This window comes from Ochlerotatus camptorhynchus, unplaced genomic scaffold (genome assembly GCF_037179485.1).
Source record: "Ochlerotatus camptorhynchus isolate MF236.1 unplaced genomic scaffold, CSIRO-AGI_Acam_v1.1 ptg000046l, whole genome shotgun sequence".
Lineage (NCBI taxonomy): Eukaryota > Metazoa > Arthropoda > Insecta > Diptera > Culicidae > Ochlerotatus > Ochlerotatus camptorhynchus.
In genome coordinates this window covers 2,795,393-2,812,418 of record NW_027040537.1, presented here as the reverse complement: position 1 = coordinate 2,812,418, position 17,026 = coordinate 2,795,393, and the positions used below count along the sequence as shown (strand labels likewise).

Here is a 17,026-nt window from a genome sequence, read left to right as displayed (position 1 = left end):
AGTTTTTTTTAACTTTCTCTGAGCAACACTCTCTTTTGTTTTTGGCCACCAGACCAATGCACCATAAGTAATCCTGGGTTTCACAATTGCCGAGTAAATCCAATGCATCATTTTCGGTTTCAGTCCCCACTGTTTACCGAATGTTCTTTTGCATATCCATAGAGCATTAGTAGCTTTGTTTATTGCCTGCTCTAGGTGCATATTCCAATTAAGTTTACTATCGAGGATTACTCCAAGATATTTGACAGCATTAGAAAGTTCCAAAAGTGTGCCTTTCAATCTTATGTTGTCTAATGAAAATTTCTTCCTTCGGGTAGATAGTAGTTTTAGAAGGATTTATGTTTAATCCTTCCCTATCACACCACGATGAGACAAAATTTAAACCAATTTGCATTCTGTTAGCGATAATACAATCAAATTTTCCACGTATAATTATGACTATATCATCTGCGAAGCCAATTATTTCGAAGCCTTGGGCTATTAAATTTTTGAGAAGATCATCAACTATTAAAGACCACAATAGAGGTGATAACACGCCTCCTTCCGGGCATCCTTTGGTTGCTCTTACACTAATTAGAAGGGATTCTTTGATATATTTTCAAGAATTTTCATAGAATTAATCCCGACATGAAATAAAAATAGGTACAGGTCTGCTTTTATTTTAATACACATTTAAACTGAATAAACTAACACTCTATACGACTCCTCCAACCTGTTAATTTGTTAATAGAAGTGAGGATTTCCACATTTGGAAAAAACAATTTTTCACAAAGAAATTATGGTTTTATCACAGCCTTGTTGCGCATGATTCAGACTTATAGAATGCTTTAAAACCTTGATAAAACTACTACTTGGGTTTAGTCTATATGTCAAAAACTATTTTGAAAAACTCATCTTCTTCTGGTTTCAGTCATAGTGCTTAGGGAAAAAAAACACCGAGCGTGAACATTATAGGAAACAGTTATAGAGTGGTTCGTAATTCAAGAGCTGCAAGCAACGGATTACTAATGTAGTGTTGCAAAATGCTCCGCAGGTTTCTTTCCACCTGGTTATTCCATCTTACCCAACCTCAAAGTATCGCAAAAATTGTGGAAACGCATTAAAGGTATTTTTTAAATTAAGCCTGATTTTTGTAAATCATAGGTCTTCGATGTCTTGGGCAGCCTTTATGAATTCCACAAACTTACGCAAGAAACCCTCTCCCTAGGACGCTCTACTTAAAAAATTAAGTGCATTCAAGAGTCTAGAGTGATGCTCAGCACATGGCGGGCCACATTGCAAGTTTCTACGACCACACTCAGCACCGTAGTAAGGGGAGAGCGAAAACGCAGTCAAGGGAAAAAAAGCTTAAGCAATTCAAAGATTTTATATTTGGCGACTTTTCTCATAATTCATCAATAACAAGTATTTTTTTAGACCTTGAAAAAACATTTAGATCACGAATCTCTAAAAATATTTTTTCTATGAAACTGTAACAGATTTTATGAGCTCTAAAATTAAGTTCATATGTTGAAGCAGGATATCTCGAAAGATTTTCCAGGCTTCATTAAGACTTCATACAGTGACGTGTTGAGGACAATCAGAGGTTATTAAGCTTGATCAAATCAAACAGTGAGGAGCGCCCACTGCTATCGGACTTAGTTTCCGTGCTACAATGAGCGGTAGACAATTATCATACATATATACAATCCAAACGCTATTCTGAAGAGAACTCCTAGAGGATTATGGAAAGTATTCTTAAGGTATTCCGAGGAGACTAGAAATTAGTTCTGAACCGAAATTGTAAGGCTTTGTGAGGAAAGCTTCAGGAAAATTCCTGTGCAAATGTAGTTCTTCTAGCAAATGGCAATTTTGAAGTAAATTTCAAGGGCATTGTGAGGAAATGTGTAGAAGAATTTCAAAGAATATCTGTTCGCTAATTCAAAGAGAATTCAGATAATGATTTAAAAAAATATCCAAAAATCAATAACTTCAAATGAATTTCTACAAGAGTTCCAAAGCAATGCTGACAAGAAATTCTTAGCATATCTGACATTAATTTCAGCAGAATTTTGATAAGAATTTGAAAGGAATCTGTATCTGATGTTGATTCGGTTCCTAAAGAATCTTAAGGAAAATTTAATATTTTCGGCTGCGTCGAGGAGAGCTTATATAGCAGTAGTTTTGAGATAAATTCCAAGGAAGTTCAAACTCACAACAGCTGAGGATAGTGTTTAGATGTTTTGAACAGAATTAAAAATATATCTGTAACGTAATTTTAGGTAAGTTTTTGTTCATTCGGCCTTTCGAACTTTTATCAGATCAGAAATTAAAGAAATTTTAAGTCCGAGAGTCCGAGAATCAGATAAATCAGAAATCAGCGATCAGAGATCAAAAATAGCAGATATCAGAAATCAGAGGAATCAAGAATCGGAGAAAGCACAATATGTGAAATCAGACAAAGCTCAGGCACAAACATATACCTCAAATATGAAAAAAAGAGAAACCATAAACCCGAAAATGGAGAAATCAGAATTTAGAGAAACGAGAAACAGAGAAAACTGAAACCAGAATTCTTTGAAATCAGTTATCAATCAGCCAAATCATAGGAATTAGATAAATTTGAAATCCGTTAAATCAAATATTAGACAAATCATATTTATCATATTTAGTAGAGATTTGCAATCCGCTCCCGAGCTGTTCTAAAGAGTCGATTCACTAAAGTGAGCTGATAACCCCCGGTTTAACTTTTGGGAACCGCAGCTCATCAGCTCACTGATACAACAAGTCTAATCCATTCAATCCGTCACTTATAGAGGAACTTTTCAATGAGGGACTCCACACTCCTCTTACGCATTGAACAGCCACCACGTAAACCAAGATGCGCGCGTAATACAACATGTACACAGCAAAAAATAAATTTTAATCTAACATCGAAGAGGATGCACTTCAATCATGTCGAAAATCTCATGTAATTTTTATGGCCACAACAATAAACAAATGCAGTAAAAGCAGCCCCAGACAACCAGAATGCACGTATATTCAAAGTTGTTTTCGTGCTATACAAACATATATACAAACAAACAACTCGTATAGAATGCAAAGAAATGGCTTATACGTACAAAATTGGAGGCCATATAAGTGCATATTTTAATTTAATTTTGAACGAGTTGATTTAACATCATACGCGATTTAATCTGTAATAACAAATTCATTTTGATAAGTCTTACGATGTAATTCGATTTAATTTGTGATACAAAACGACGGAAAAATGAGTAATCCCATATAAGTCGGAAATCTGCATTCTATACGACTTAACTTGAACATAATGCGAGGTATGCCATTCTTATATGCGATTTTGACTTAAACTGTAGCAATTTACGATACTGTCTGTACATTGTTATACGACTTCTGGTTGTCTGGGGCGTAATGTCAGTTCATGCATTGTATTAATGATAATTTTGTCCTTTTTGGCAAGTAATATTACACCATATTTTTGACTTGATTGAAGTGCATCCATTTCGATGTGATATTAAAATTATTTTTTTGCTGTGTATTTACGTTCCCGGCTCTTATTGCTGATGCTATTGTTGCTCTCATGTGCTCTCATCTCTCTTCCCATCATTCTCTGCGGGAGCGGAAGATCCGCACAAAATCAGATAACCAAACAGCGAAATGCAGCTCTACACCTCACAGCTCAGCGAATGATTCACTGGGAGCTGTTCAGGATGACAGCTGTCGGATCCGTCCAGCTCTTTGGATCTTTTTTTTTCTCTCGATTCGTCACGATTTTGCTCCGGAACCGGATCTGAGACGAGAATGGTGAGAGCAATTTTGCTGGAGAAATAACTTCAGCATTAAGAAAAGGCGTCAATACTATCATCGCGTGTGATATAGGTATAGGGTATAGCTTTCTCACATACATTTTTTTTTGTTTTTACTGATATGGTGGTTGTTCAGTTGATGCGTTAGTGGTGTTTTAAATTGAAAAGTAGAGCAATATTGTAAGCTACGGATTTATTGGTTTAGATTACTTTTACCATTTAATGTAGTTTTAAGATATAACTCTATTGGTTTAGGGTCACCAAAACCATTTATTTATTTTACGATTTTGAATTTGTGTCAAAATATCTATAATTTCAATGTGAGCTGAAGAGCTGTTCAACAGAATCAGCTCCCCTTATTGAGCTGGACGGGTCTGATCCGCTCAGTCAGATGAGCTTTTTTGCCCACCTCTAATATTTAGGTCGATGAAATACGAAGATACCAAAACTTCAGTTGAGTTTAAGCGAAAACATCATTTCAAGAAGACTGGTAACTTTGCCAGAATCCAAGCGACAGATACGCATAGAAAAATGAGCAAATACACAAACCTTTCTTCTGAGGATGTAATCTTTGCCATCAAATTCTTTCGAAGCATTTACCTTTGAGCGGCAGATGACGCGATTGTACCTGTCTCATAGCGTTCGTATGGGAAAATGGAAGAGTAGCCAGTCTTCTTGATTTGTTGTCTTCGGTTTAAGGTGAAATTAACTTTGGTGCTTTTTAAAAACTTATCAAACCTGATTTTCGCCGTATCAAATCAGATTAAAAAAAAACCAGACGTTATTCCATTTCTCCAGCCATTTTACCTACGATAACGACAGCTGTATGCAAACTGAATTTAAAATATTCGAAAATGCACCAAAGTAAATTGCACTTTAAGATCTTAGGGAAAGTTTTTGAGATCATTCGGGAAATTCCAATAAATGCAGGATAACAGCTACTGAGCTACCTGACTTATATCGAATATACGTTCATATAATTTTACATAGCAAATGCTAAGCAAAATTAGACGAGTCAAACGTTGTATTCGGGGCACTCGTATACAACGTATATTTGTTATAAGTCAGGTAACACAGTAGAACCTTCGTGAAGTTCCGGAACTTAGAGATAGTCTAGAGAATATCAGGGGAGATTAGAGAAGCAGCAGTCCAGAGAACTTCACGAGGGTGGCAGTTCCATCAGCTCCAGGGAAACTACAGAAACTTTTAAGAAGTTCTAAAAACTTCAGGGAAATCCAGAGAACTTCATGGAGACTCATGATGAAGTTCACCGAACTTGAGGAAAATTTATTGAAGATCCATGAACCTCAAGGAAGCTAGTTCTAGAGATCTTTAGGGAAGCTCAGAGATCTTAACGGCAGCTCTAATAACTTACGGAAAGTTCAGACTTTCGGGGAAGTTTGAAGATCTGAAAGATTAGTTTCGATAAATTCAGAACAGTTCCATGAACTTTAGGAAAATGTTAAGAAACTTCCGGATGTTCCATAAATTTTAGGGATTGATTTCCTGAGCAATCCAGAGAAGTTTAAAGATTTTCAGGACAGTTCCATTTATTTCAGGGCAGTACCATGAACTTGCGAAAACTTAAAGGTAGCTTCAAGAACTTCACAAAAGATCAAAACACCTCAGGTTAGCTCAATTAACTTCTAAGAAATTACAGGAACTTTTCGGAGGGAATGTTTTGTAATGCTCAGGGAATTTTTGAACACTTTATCACAGTTCCTAGATCCTGGGGCCTCCCTTAACTCAGTCGGTAAAGGCACGGCTGCAAAGCAAGACCATGCTGAAGGTGGCTGGTTTCAATTCCCGGTCCGGTCTAGGAATTTTTCGGGTTGGAAAATTTCTCGACTTCCCTGGGCATAGAATTATGATTGGACTTGCCACACACTTATACCAATGCAAAAATGGCACAAGCATCGAAAGCTCTCAATTAATAACTGTGGAAGTGCATCTAGAACACTAAGTTGAGAGCACGCAAAAAGCTAATATGCGATATGCAATAAGCTTGAAATGCGAAGAAGAAGAAGATCCTATGGGAAGTCCAGAGTACTTTGGAGAAATTTGGAGATTTTCGGGCAGTTTCATTATTTTTAGGGATATTCCAAGTACTTAGAGGAAGATTAGAGAAATTCAGAGCAGTTCCATTAGTCAGTTACAGGAACTTTCAAGAACATTCGAGGTATTATGGAAAATTCCAAGAATATAAGGAATGTTCTAAAAATTTCAGGATATTAACAGGTTGATCAAGGAAATTCCATTGATATCAGTAAAATTTATGGAATGTTAGGGAAGTTCTGAAAACTTAATGAAAAATTAATGAACTTCATGCAGGGACGGAAATTTTTATAAGTTCAGGATTGTTCAGGGAAGTTTACTTATTTTAAGGTAAATTCCATGAGCTTCAAGAAAATTTCGAAAACTTCTGGAGAATGGCGGACAAGATCAAAGAACTTTACGACAGTTCAATCAACTTCTGGAAAATTGCGAGAGTTCTGATAAATTCAGGAATGTAGAAGTCTAGACTATGTTGCTGTACCTTTAACCATGAGATCAATTTTTATTCTTTATCAGTCGAAAGCACAGTTTGAGGACCGGTTTTCAGTTTTTGTGAATACTTTTCACACAACCGATATCGAATCGTAGATTCCGGAATACCGTACAATATGGATGCCTTGTAAACAGATTTTCTCCCAACTTTCACTGATTTGAAGCCTGGTTTCTTCACTCTCATTGTTTTTTTTTTTTCGAGGTAATTTAACTGTTTTATCAGAATCCATCCTGATTTTTTATGAATATGTGCCAGTTCAGGTTCAGCTATGTAAATATACAAGATTGTCTTAATTGAATGGGTGGTTAAATTGCTTATCAGTGTTCACTCGGCATCGACAGAAGCAGGCCACTCTCGATGTGTGTCACACGATTGTCTGTTTACTCGGCAACATCCATTGTGTGGTCCTCCTCATTGTTCTTCATCAGCAGTACTTTCGGTCGATGCGTTGTCGACTTTGGAAAGCAACCGTTTCGGGATGAGTGTGTGAGTGCTGACCACTTTTGCGTCCATTGCTGCAATAGAAGCGCTCTGCCCCCCATTGGCGATACTGCCATACAATGAAACCACTGAAAGCGGCTCCCGTTCTGATAAACGAGGCTTTTTGGATAGCGGAAGATAAAGTGTTTATTGTGTTGTATCTTTTGACTATAGTTTTAAGATGTATTTATTAGTCAACAAGAAACCTTGGCAGCGGCGCCGGTGGTGTAGTGATAAGTGTGATTACCTCTCACCCCCGCAGGGCTGGGTTCAATCCAAGTCGGCGCCGCCGGGATGTTCTGAGGCATAACATCACTGATCACGCGGGAAGTAAAGCCGTTGGTCCCCGATTCATGAGTTGATGGGTCGATAGGTAGAGTCCAGGTGTGCTGCCTCCCTGGCGTTGGTAGCATTGGTGCTCAGCACGGAAAACAAGATCGACGGAAAACAAATCAAGGATGAAAAAAAGAAACATTGACTCTGTAAAGATAATTCGATTGAGCCTAATCAAATGAATTAATGAACAAAAAAAAGTTTTTTTCTTATAATTAGGAAGTTATGGATTTTTCGAATAAGATAAGGACATACCGCAAAAATAGGCTAAATGTTATTTATATGAGCCTATTAGTGCGGTACAGAGTTTACTGCCCAAATTAATAATTTTACAAAAAATTAATATCCATCATAAAAGTAGATGCATTTGGGAATATCAAAGCATTTAATTATATTGTTTAACCCTTATACGCCAAAACTTACGATTCGCAATCTTCATTCTCAGATCTACGAAGCAGTTAAAAATTGAAACACACTATGATGCTTTTTGGAAAAAAAAGTGTTCGTAGGGTGACTAAATTCATCAAATTGAAAAGTTATTCATCGAGCTATGCTTTCAATTGAAATGAACTTTCTATCCGATCAATATTCACCTGCAAGAATTTTCGGTAAAAATCAATATTTAAACACATACCGCAATAATGGGGACTACTACAACAATATGTTGTTTTCCCCTAGGGATAAATTTAAAGAAAGAGAGAAGGATTAGTAATTTTCATTTAATTTCTCTACCTTATTTGCTAAAAGGGTGGAATGAGCAAAAAGTAGTTACACAAAATTAAGTGTAGAAAATTAATCATCTGTTTTATGTCATTCTGGCAGCTTACTCTTACATGAAGCTCTGATATTTTTGAGTTCACTCTATGCTTTTCCAAATACAAATTCACCGACTTTGCGATTGACCTCTTCCGAAAAGTTTTGTTAAATTAAGTAATTTGCAATGATTATTTTTCGTATTATCAATTTATTCTGAACTCTTCTTGCGAATTTCTCTTGGCGGGTTCTAGTTGTTGGCTACAATGACAAGACACGAGATCAGGCCAATACAACTTAGGGAATCAGTGGTTTCTAGTAAAAGGCAATACACATTTGTTCAAACACTCGCTCACGTAAATTTTCTGGATGATGATGCCAGTTGTCCCAAAGATAATTGCTCTTCAGCTTCTCTTCCAGTTGTTGTTTGGCCAGAAAGCTGTTTAAAATCAGCCATCACAAAGAAAGATTTGAATTTAACAAATGCGCGTGCAGAATTTTAAAAGGCTGGTTCTCTTGTTTGCTAGCCATCATAAAAACTGAATGTAAAATTCCAAAATCAAAAATGGCAAGAGGTTTCGTAGACTCACATCTTTACAAATCAACGTTTGTTATTTTTTAAAGTGCACGCTAAACAGAAATGCATTAATTTTGAGTTAACTACTTGTTGTACGTTCCACCCTTTATCCTTGACAGAAACGCGTATTTCGTCTAAATGCTATTACAGAATGCTATAAAATACATTTTGAAAGTTGAAGTCAGACTTAAGGGTGAAAATTTATGCTAGGTTACGGCAGTGTGAAAATCGTGTAAAGCAGTCCCGACAGTAGAGTCACTTATTTGCTATTTTAGAATTGAATTTTGGACCGGCCTCTTGGAAAGTACCCCGCAGCCATCGAAGCATCCAAGCTTCTACCCTGACCAACCGAAGGAAACGAAAAACCGCTGACGTTGGTCACCCCGTGCGCACAAAACAACCACCGCGGCCGCTCCGAGATTAGTTCTGCACAAATGAAAGTACAGCAGCTCTGACTGCCGGTGCTGCCCTGTTGGAATGAATAAGTTGGTTCCAAGGTCAATGAGGTGGACAATGCTCAAGTGCTTCTTCAATCTGCACCGTTGGAATCTGTGTCTCATGAACGTGGGCGGTTGGGTATTTCCTCGCTGCATACAAAGACACGCCGCAGTGAGTAGTAAGAATGGGGGGGAGAGTATCCTTCCGAATGAAAAACTCATGAATGGTGTTGCAAATCGACAGCTAGCAGTGCAAAACAAAGTTTCAATTGCCCGGGTGCAAACCCAGAGCCCCCAGTCAGTGCGAGAAAAGTTCGGTTTGAAGGTGCAAAAACTTCCGTAATTCCCTCCGTAGAGTTTGAAGTTTTTCGTCGCCCCCCTCACTTTCTTGGGTTGAGCGATGGCTGGGGCGGAGGGGAGGGAGCAGGCTAATAAAGTTAGTTTTGCAGTTCATCGCAGTCATACTTTAAAGTTTAAAACAACTCTAGGCAGCAATGGAAATGTGCTCAATGCGACCATAAATACCTCGCAGAATGACGACAAGTGCGCACTTCGCTGGCTTTCCAGTCACGAATTAGGGGATCACAGTGCTATTTATTTATTTGTTTATAATCAGTGGCAAGCAGTAGGTGAGTCGACCCGACGTGAGACGACCCGGCAGAGGAAGCGATTGAATAATTACGGTGTCTATTCAGCCGGACGGGGTGATAAAATGCCATGAAGCTACTGTTTGTCCGGACTGCCCAGAGGGGTGTCGAACCGTTAGGTCGAACGCTGACTGGTCGAATGAAGAAGCATTTAGAAGTTCAACGAAGCGACGTTTCAGAGTTTGCGCGCTGTGGGAATGAGTGTACCCCATTAGGCATAAATACGTTAGGCATACGGACGTTGGGCATAATGGACGTTAGGCATAAAGTCATTAGGCGTAATGGACGTTAGGCATAATATACGTTAGGCATAATGGACGTTAGGCATAAAATACCTTACTGTTGTGCAATTCTAGAAACCTGTTTCGAGCATGGTAAATAATGCTTAAATTAGGCTAAGCGTTGAATAAAAAATGATACAAATCAGGTAATGTTAGTGAAGCGTTTCAAATGAGTCCATACATCATAAGAAAACTTCTGGGAAGAAAATAATCAAACAAATATGAGAGAAACTAGGAGAATTTTTGAGAACTTCAGCAAATTTAAAACTTGATCAGAGAACTTTATAAGAATCAAATTTTAATGAAATGCAGCAAATTTAAGGTAAATTCAGATATTCAATAAAGCTCGAGGTACTTCTTCGTAAATCAGGGAGCTACAGAGATACCCAGCTTGTACTATAGTCACGTTAACACTCCGAACTCGATGCCACCAGTAAAAAATTGGCAATGTTTGGAAAATCATTGCTCAGCAACTAATCAATAGATTTTAAATCTATTGATACTGAATAAATTTTTAAATTATGTAGTTTTAAATAGGGGAATTTACGTATTCTCGGCAACCTAAGCAGCAACCTTCTTTCAATAGCCTTTTTCTCTATGGAACGCACACATATGCAGTATTGGTTTGTTTACAATCTTTTGCTGCCAGCTGCTCTAACAATTTCAGTCGAAAGAATTGTCAAAAATTGTTTTGAAACGCTTTTACAAAGCTCCAATCTTCTCTAGTGAGAGCGAGTATTGTCGGCAACCAGTTTTTCTTCGGCAACCGTTCCATTTGAACTGCATGTAAATCTGCTGTTCTATTATCGGCAACTCGAAATCAGCTACAATTTGTAGTGCGTGTGTTTCATTTCAAGAAAACCCTGCTAGATTGCTTTTTCTCAGTGGTAAAAATATAGTCAAATTGAAGCTGAAAGCATAAAGAATCAGCGAAGTGTTATCGTAAGAAAATCCAGTGAAAATAGTGTTTCAATTTGGGTTGCCGAAAATAGTCTGTCATGCCGAAGCCGTCATTTCCCCTAGTGCCAAAAGAAATTAAATTCTTCAATAAATGGCTGAACTAAAAAATTTCAAACGTTTCAAGTTTACCGTTACACATTTTATCGGAGGCATCGTGTAAAATTTTTGGTTAATCCTGGGCTTTTGAATTTTCTTGGAAACCATGAATGACTCAGATAAGCGAGAAGTTTATATTATTCAGTTAATAGTTAAGAGATGTTTTAATATAGTTTAATGAATCCCAGATAAGTTTTGAAAAGTTACGGAAAGTATGGTAAACCATAGAGACGGAAGGAAAATCTAAATGAAGTTTAAAGTACTTTGTAGATGGGCTCTTCAAGTCGGAATGTTTAGGAAACTTGCATCGTTTTGAAATTTGAAAACCAATAATCTTCTCAAAATACCCTTATAAAGGCCACTTAGCCAAAATAATCCAGATAAATTATTAGAATAATGACAGTGTCGCCACTTTTTTAGTATACCGTCTATTGCATATAAGAAAACTAGCCATACGACTATTCGGATTTGCATGAAACTTTGCATAATTATTTGCTATGAACTACTGTCCATCAACGAAAAGATCTTGACTTGTTGAAGAAGTTTGCCCAAGACATCTTCTTTCTATCTGGTCAGGATTTAAAGATGTTTTATATGCGAGAATTTCACGTGTATACTAGCGCCGCGAAGTGAGAAAACTCTCAACTACTTCCCACCAGCCAAAAGACCTTGACCTCTGCAACAACTTTACCGAAGACAGTAACTTTCTATCTGGTCAGGATCTCGAGATATTCCATGTTGTAAACAATTAGTTACGGTCCCTCGGAGGATGGACACCGGTTACGCGGTTTCTATTTCCCTATTATCTCTATATCCCGTTACAACGCGCGAGTACTCGTGTTGCAAAAGTTGGTGCGAGTAACGAAAAGTTCTTCTTCTTCTTTTTCAAGGTTATTGCTAATCGCATTATACGTGCTCTCAATTTAGTGTTCAACTGCACTTCCACAATTATTAATTGAGAGCTTTCGATGCCTGTACCATTATTGCATTAGTATAATTGCGTGGTATGTACAATCATACTCTATGCCCAGGGAAGTCGAGAATTTTTCCAACCCGATAAATTCCTAGACTGGACCAGGAATCGAACCCAGTCACCTCCAGCATGCTCTTGCTTTGTAGCTGCGCCTTCACTGCCTGAGCTAAGGGAGACCCCGAAAGGATTTATTTGCATCGAGTGTTCACTCGGCTGTCGAGAGAAGCAGGCCACTCTCGATGTGTGTCACGCGATCGTCTGTTTGCTCAGCAGCAACCATTGTGTGGCCTCTCTCATTGTTCTTCATCAGCAGTTCTTTCGGTCGATGCGTCGACGACTTTGGAAAGCAACCGTTTAGTGATAAGTGTGTGAGTGATGATCATGTTTTGGGTCCATTGCTGCAATCGAAGCGCTCTGCTCCCGTTGGCGATACTGCCATATAATGAAACAACTGGAAGCGGATCACGTTCTGATGGAGAAGGCTAATTGGATAGCGGAAGATAAAGTGTTTGTTGTGTTGTACCTATTTGACTATAGTTTTAAGATGGTTTTATATTGAACAAGAATCCTCGGCTCTGATAAATTAATAAACAAACAAAAATTACATATTTTGCCAAAAAAATATTATTTTTCTCTAAAACTCTGTATTAGACGTCGTTTCGAGCAGAAGTGCTTCTATTCTCATGTTTCCAAGCAATAATTTATTGGAAAATTTCAAGGACGCTATTTTGAAAAAGAGATCGAAAATGGCCAAAATTTAGAAAAAAAAATGTGAATGATTGCCCATAACAAACAATTATGCAAAGTTTCATGCAAATCAGGTTAGGTCGAGTTTTTCCGATTCGTTATTTGCAGTGCTGCGTGCTGTCAACAATGTAAATTGACGTAAGGTATTGGTCTAGCACTGAATTTCACTTCCGACATTGATATTCGTAGAAGGCATGATATCAGGCGGTACGGCCATAGAGGTAACTCTAAGACCACTGGGTCCCGAAGAAAATCATTATTATTTTTGGCTCACTCAGTACCAGAACAACGGTCCCAAGCAGTCCCAAGCTATTTCACTCACCCCTGCATGTTCTGCATGAATCCACACACCCCTGATGTTATCTGTCAAACTTTCATAGCGAATCAAAACAAACATAGTGTAGTAATAGAATTTCAACTAGAATAGGGTACGTTAATCGTTTGCTTGGGACCAATAGGCTACTAAAGTGGTGAGCCAATTTAAAATTGTTAGTTTCGTATTGATTGTTGGTACGGCTTTGATATTACTATCCATATGAATATCACTAGGGAAAAGTTGAAAATATTACTTTTATCTCAATAAATCAACTTTTTTGTACAACCGTTGCATTGTTTTGATATTACTGAAGAGTTTTCTTAATATCGGTACTCGATTAGCTGGCGTATATAAGGTCTCTTTACGATGTCAATGTCATTTGCACACTGACATTGAGGCGAATGATATTGATATTCTAACTGTGTGAACTGATATTGACATCAGGTGGCTAGTGAAATTCAGCATTTTTTAGGTATTGATATTAATATTTTGCAGCACTTTTCTGGGCCACTTTTTCGAACTTAACATTCATTGTTAACCGTTATGTGCGTGACGGTGGCCCAGTTCCCATTTGAAGCAAACGGTGTAAATAGCAAAAAATTCCTCACGCATAAATCTATTCTCTGACAAAGAGGTAATGCGTACTGAACAGCTGATCAAACCAGTTCGACCTATCATCATTCAACCTAAATCCACAACCCCCTCGTCGGATTGTGATCGGCCAGCAAGAGAGACGTGCTATCAAAACGGGAAGCGGGAAAGAAGATGAAATCAAGCCGAATAGAAAAAAAAATCGAACCAATGTCAACTCGAGCTTCGCCACCGAAGCGCCGAAATGTTTGAATTCGAACACACGCGGGTGTGAATGGAATAATCAAACAATGATGAGCTCTTTCGGCGTGCGAACGTGCCCCGACCCGGCACACATGTTTGCGTTCGGAGACGTACATGAGATTAGCGCCAACCCGACTCCCGGCCTCATCCTTCTGTTGCTTCTGCCGATCGGCCGACCACTGAACCACTGGACAAGTGAGAACCGTTCAATTTATGCGCTATTCTAATATGTGAAGTAGGCTCTGCTGCGTAGACAGCCTTGACTTAGAAACAATCAAAACAAAAAAAAACGTGAAGAGAATGTTTTGGTTCGCTTTGAATAATGGTCAAAATAGTGGCGAGAATTTTAATAATTGTTATTTTTTTTTCGGAAGATTTATCAGCGCATAAAATTTCAATAACAACTCCCTAGCGTACCTTGAACTTGAAATCCACCGTGTTAAGCTCCTTTCATGATAATTGAAAGCTCCGACAAACAACCTGCAAAGATAGACAGAGACAGAAAATATTATGGAAGCAAACAGAACAATCCAATTATAGAGCAATTAAATAACTAATTTTAGCGTTTCTACTTGAACAGTAGCAACAAAAACGGAAACTAAGGTAGGGAAAACAGACCCATGACAACAACTCGCAGTTCCACAGCAGTCGTCCTGGTCCTGCGTGATGACGATATGATGGTGGTAAATAACAAGGTGGAAAAATGAACGAATTTTCCCACATCTCATTTCCATGCTCATTTCCCACACAAACGACGACGGCTCACTAAAAATACCTGTTTTTCCATTCGTTTTAAATATCCTTCTAAGAGGTCCCGGGCCAGCTGACGACCGATGAAGGGATGCGAATCCAAAGTCAACAGGTAAACAAGTTTGCGAAATCGCGATCAAGGACCACGTCGCGACGACAACGATGACGACGACGACCACGACCACGAAAGAGAGAAAGGCATTAGCGATAATTGCACGACCCGAACGAATGGGATTTTCTGCCAGTGGAAACCTGCTGGGCACGTGACGAACAGTCAATGAACCGTGGAAAATCGAGTGCATGGTTTACATCAAGACTAATGCCATCTGGGATGGGATTTTGGAGCTTTGGCAGAAGATGGAACGGGAAAGTTTAACGCCAGATGCACACAGCCAAATCAAGCTGATAGAGCTACTTTAAATGAATTCTAGGGTGGTTCATTTCGATTTGCATGCGAACGAGATACGTTGAGCTTTGACACTCATTTCAAGCTGAACATTGCCTTAGGTCCTAAGTAACATTGAGTGATTCTCTGCGTCGACTTTCTGTTTGCATCCTCACGGCCATGTTAAGACTAAAGAGCCTAAATTTATAAAGAGGCGACATGTCAAAATTGGAACAATCGATTGTCTGTCAAAGTCATAGGAAAAGTCATTCCAATCGAGCAGAAGATCTGTCAAATGGATAAGATGTCGTCTCTTTATAAATTCAGGCTCTTTAGTTAAGACATTCCCAGCTATTTTCAGCAAACAGATTGACAATTGACAGATACGACAAACACAACAAGAAACGGTTATGTACTCAAGTTATTAACGATTTTTTGTCTTTATCCAAGAGATTTTTAGCCGTTGGCTAGTTCATCTCTATAAAATAGGAGGCCCAAGAGGGTTACGGAGTTGGCTTACAATTCACATGTACTCAACTAAAAGCAATTAAAACAGATTCCAGGCAACGAAAAAAAGCCATCTGGTACATCAAAGTTTCGTAGGGTTCTAAAAGAGATCGGAGCTCCACCGTAGGAGGGGTAAACTCCCGTCCGGCAGAGATGTAACGTCCGCCAAAAGAAAGTCAAAAGGACCTAAATGTTGTTGTATAGCCCAGCGTCCTCGAGGACATAAATAACTGTCGCTAAAGTGGAAGGCTCGTAGCCCAATATGTCCCTAATGCTGTTGGGAAGTGCGTACTGCTCCCGTAGATATTGGTATTGCGGACACAGGCACAGGATGTGTTCCACCGAAGCAGTGGTTCCGCAAACGTAGCACATTCTGTGAAACTGCGTCCCACCAAAACTATGTGAGATCCTTGTATGGCCTGTCCTAAGACGAGAAACCACCTTCTGGACCCGTAGTTTCGACATATCCGTCCACTTGCTCGTCGTTCCTTTGATTCTTCGGATGAAGAGGGATTGGGATTGGCACCAATCTGCTTCCCAGACTTCCCATATTTTGCTGACTATCCATCGCTTTATGTCCTGTAGTGGCGCTTCGTCGGTGTAACGGGGGCCAGCTGGTCCAAACCCTGAGAGGCTGTCGGCTTCGCTATTTCCTGGGATACCGCAGTGCCCAGGGATCCAGAAAAACACCGTGTTCGGAGGTGTGGCCTTCACGATACGCTATATCCAGTCGGGGTCTCAGATGTAAGGACTTGTATCACGCTGTACGAATCGGATAGCACCAGTATGGGCCGGTCCGAGGGTGTTGTAACGGCAACAAAGATGACCGCAGCTTTGGCGGAGAAAACCGAGCATTGTGGCGGTAGGCTGCTACTCATCGGTGTTGAAATTCCGGGTACTCCAATTCCGACCTCAGCTCGGGATAGCGATCCGGCCGTGTATATAAGGACATGGGTCGGGTAGTTCGAACCTAGCAGTTTGGCTACTGTTCTCCTCAGCGCTGCAGAGTTATCTCCAGCCTTGAACCTGCTCTTTATCCGACTCTCTCCGTACCAGTGGACCTTGGCCACTGGGGGAGCTCCAAATTGGCAGTCATGTGGAGGAGTCTGTTTCCCTCATCGAGAAGAAAGATTCTGTCATTTCCGGAGATCATTGCTGTAAAGGCAGCGGCTTTCGTTACAGTTGCTGCGGTTATACGATGGCGGAAGGGCAGAATACCCGCTTCGATGCATGCGACATCGGCGGGCGTTGACGGAAGAAGACCGGAGACAATCCGAACGTAGGTGTTGAAAGTTGGTGCTAGTATCTGCACGAGCTTTTCGGTGGCGATGCACGTCATCTCAAAACCGTACGGTAGGCGACTATCGATGACGGCACTTGCAACCCGGAAACGAGTGTCGCGATTGTTAGACCGGTGGGGGCGAGAGGTGGTGTGGATCAAGTTGATCCTACTGCGGCAGTCGTTCTTGATCGCCTTAAAGTGCTGCTCGAAGTTGAGGGCCCGGTAAACAAGTACCCCCAGAGTACGGACCGTCTTCTTCAGTGCCGGAATGGACACACGTGGCACCTGACCAAGCTGGAAACCTACCGCGCTGGCCC

At 39.6% G+C, this 17,026-nt stretch overlaps 1 long non-coding RNA gene across 1 annotated transcript in view; it reads right to left on the bottom strand.

The window, feature by feature from the left end:
- LOC135717117 (uncharacterized) overlaps nucleotides 1–17,026 on the bottom strand; it is a 172,692-nt gene that overhangs the window by 44,479 nt on the left and 111,187 nt on the right. Inside the window, exon 3 of the long non-coding RNA XR_010520301.1 lies at nucleotides 14,203–14,265. This is a non-coding gene — a long non-coding RNA (uncharacterized LOC135717117). The remainder of the gene's footprint in view (nucleotides 1–14,202; nucleotides 14,266–17,026) is intronic.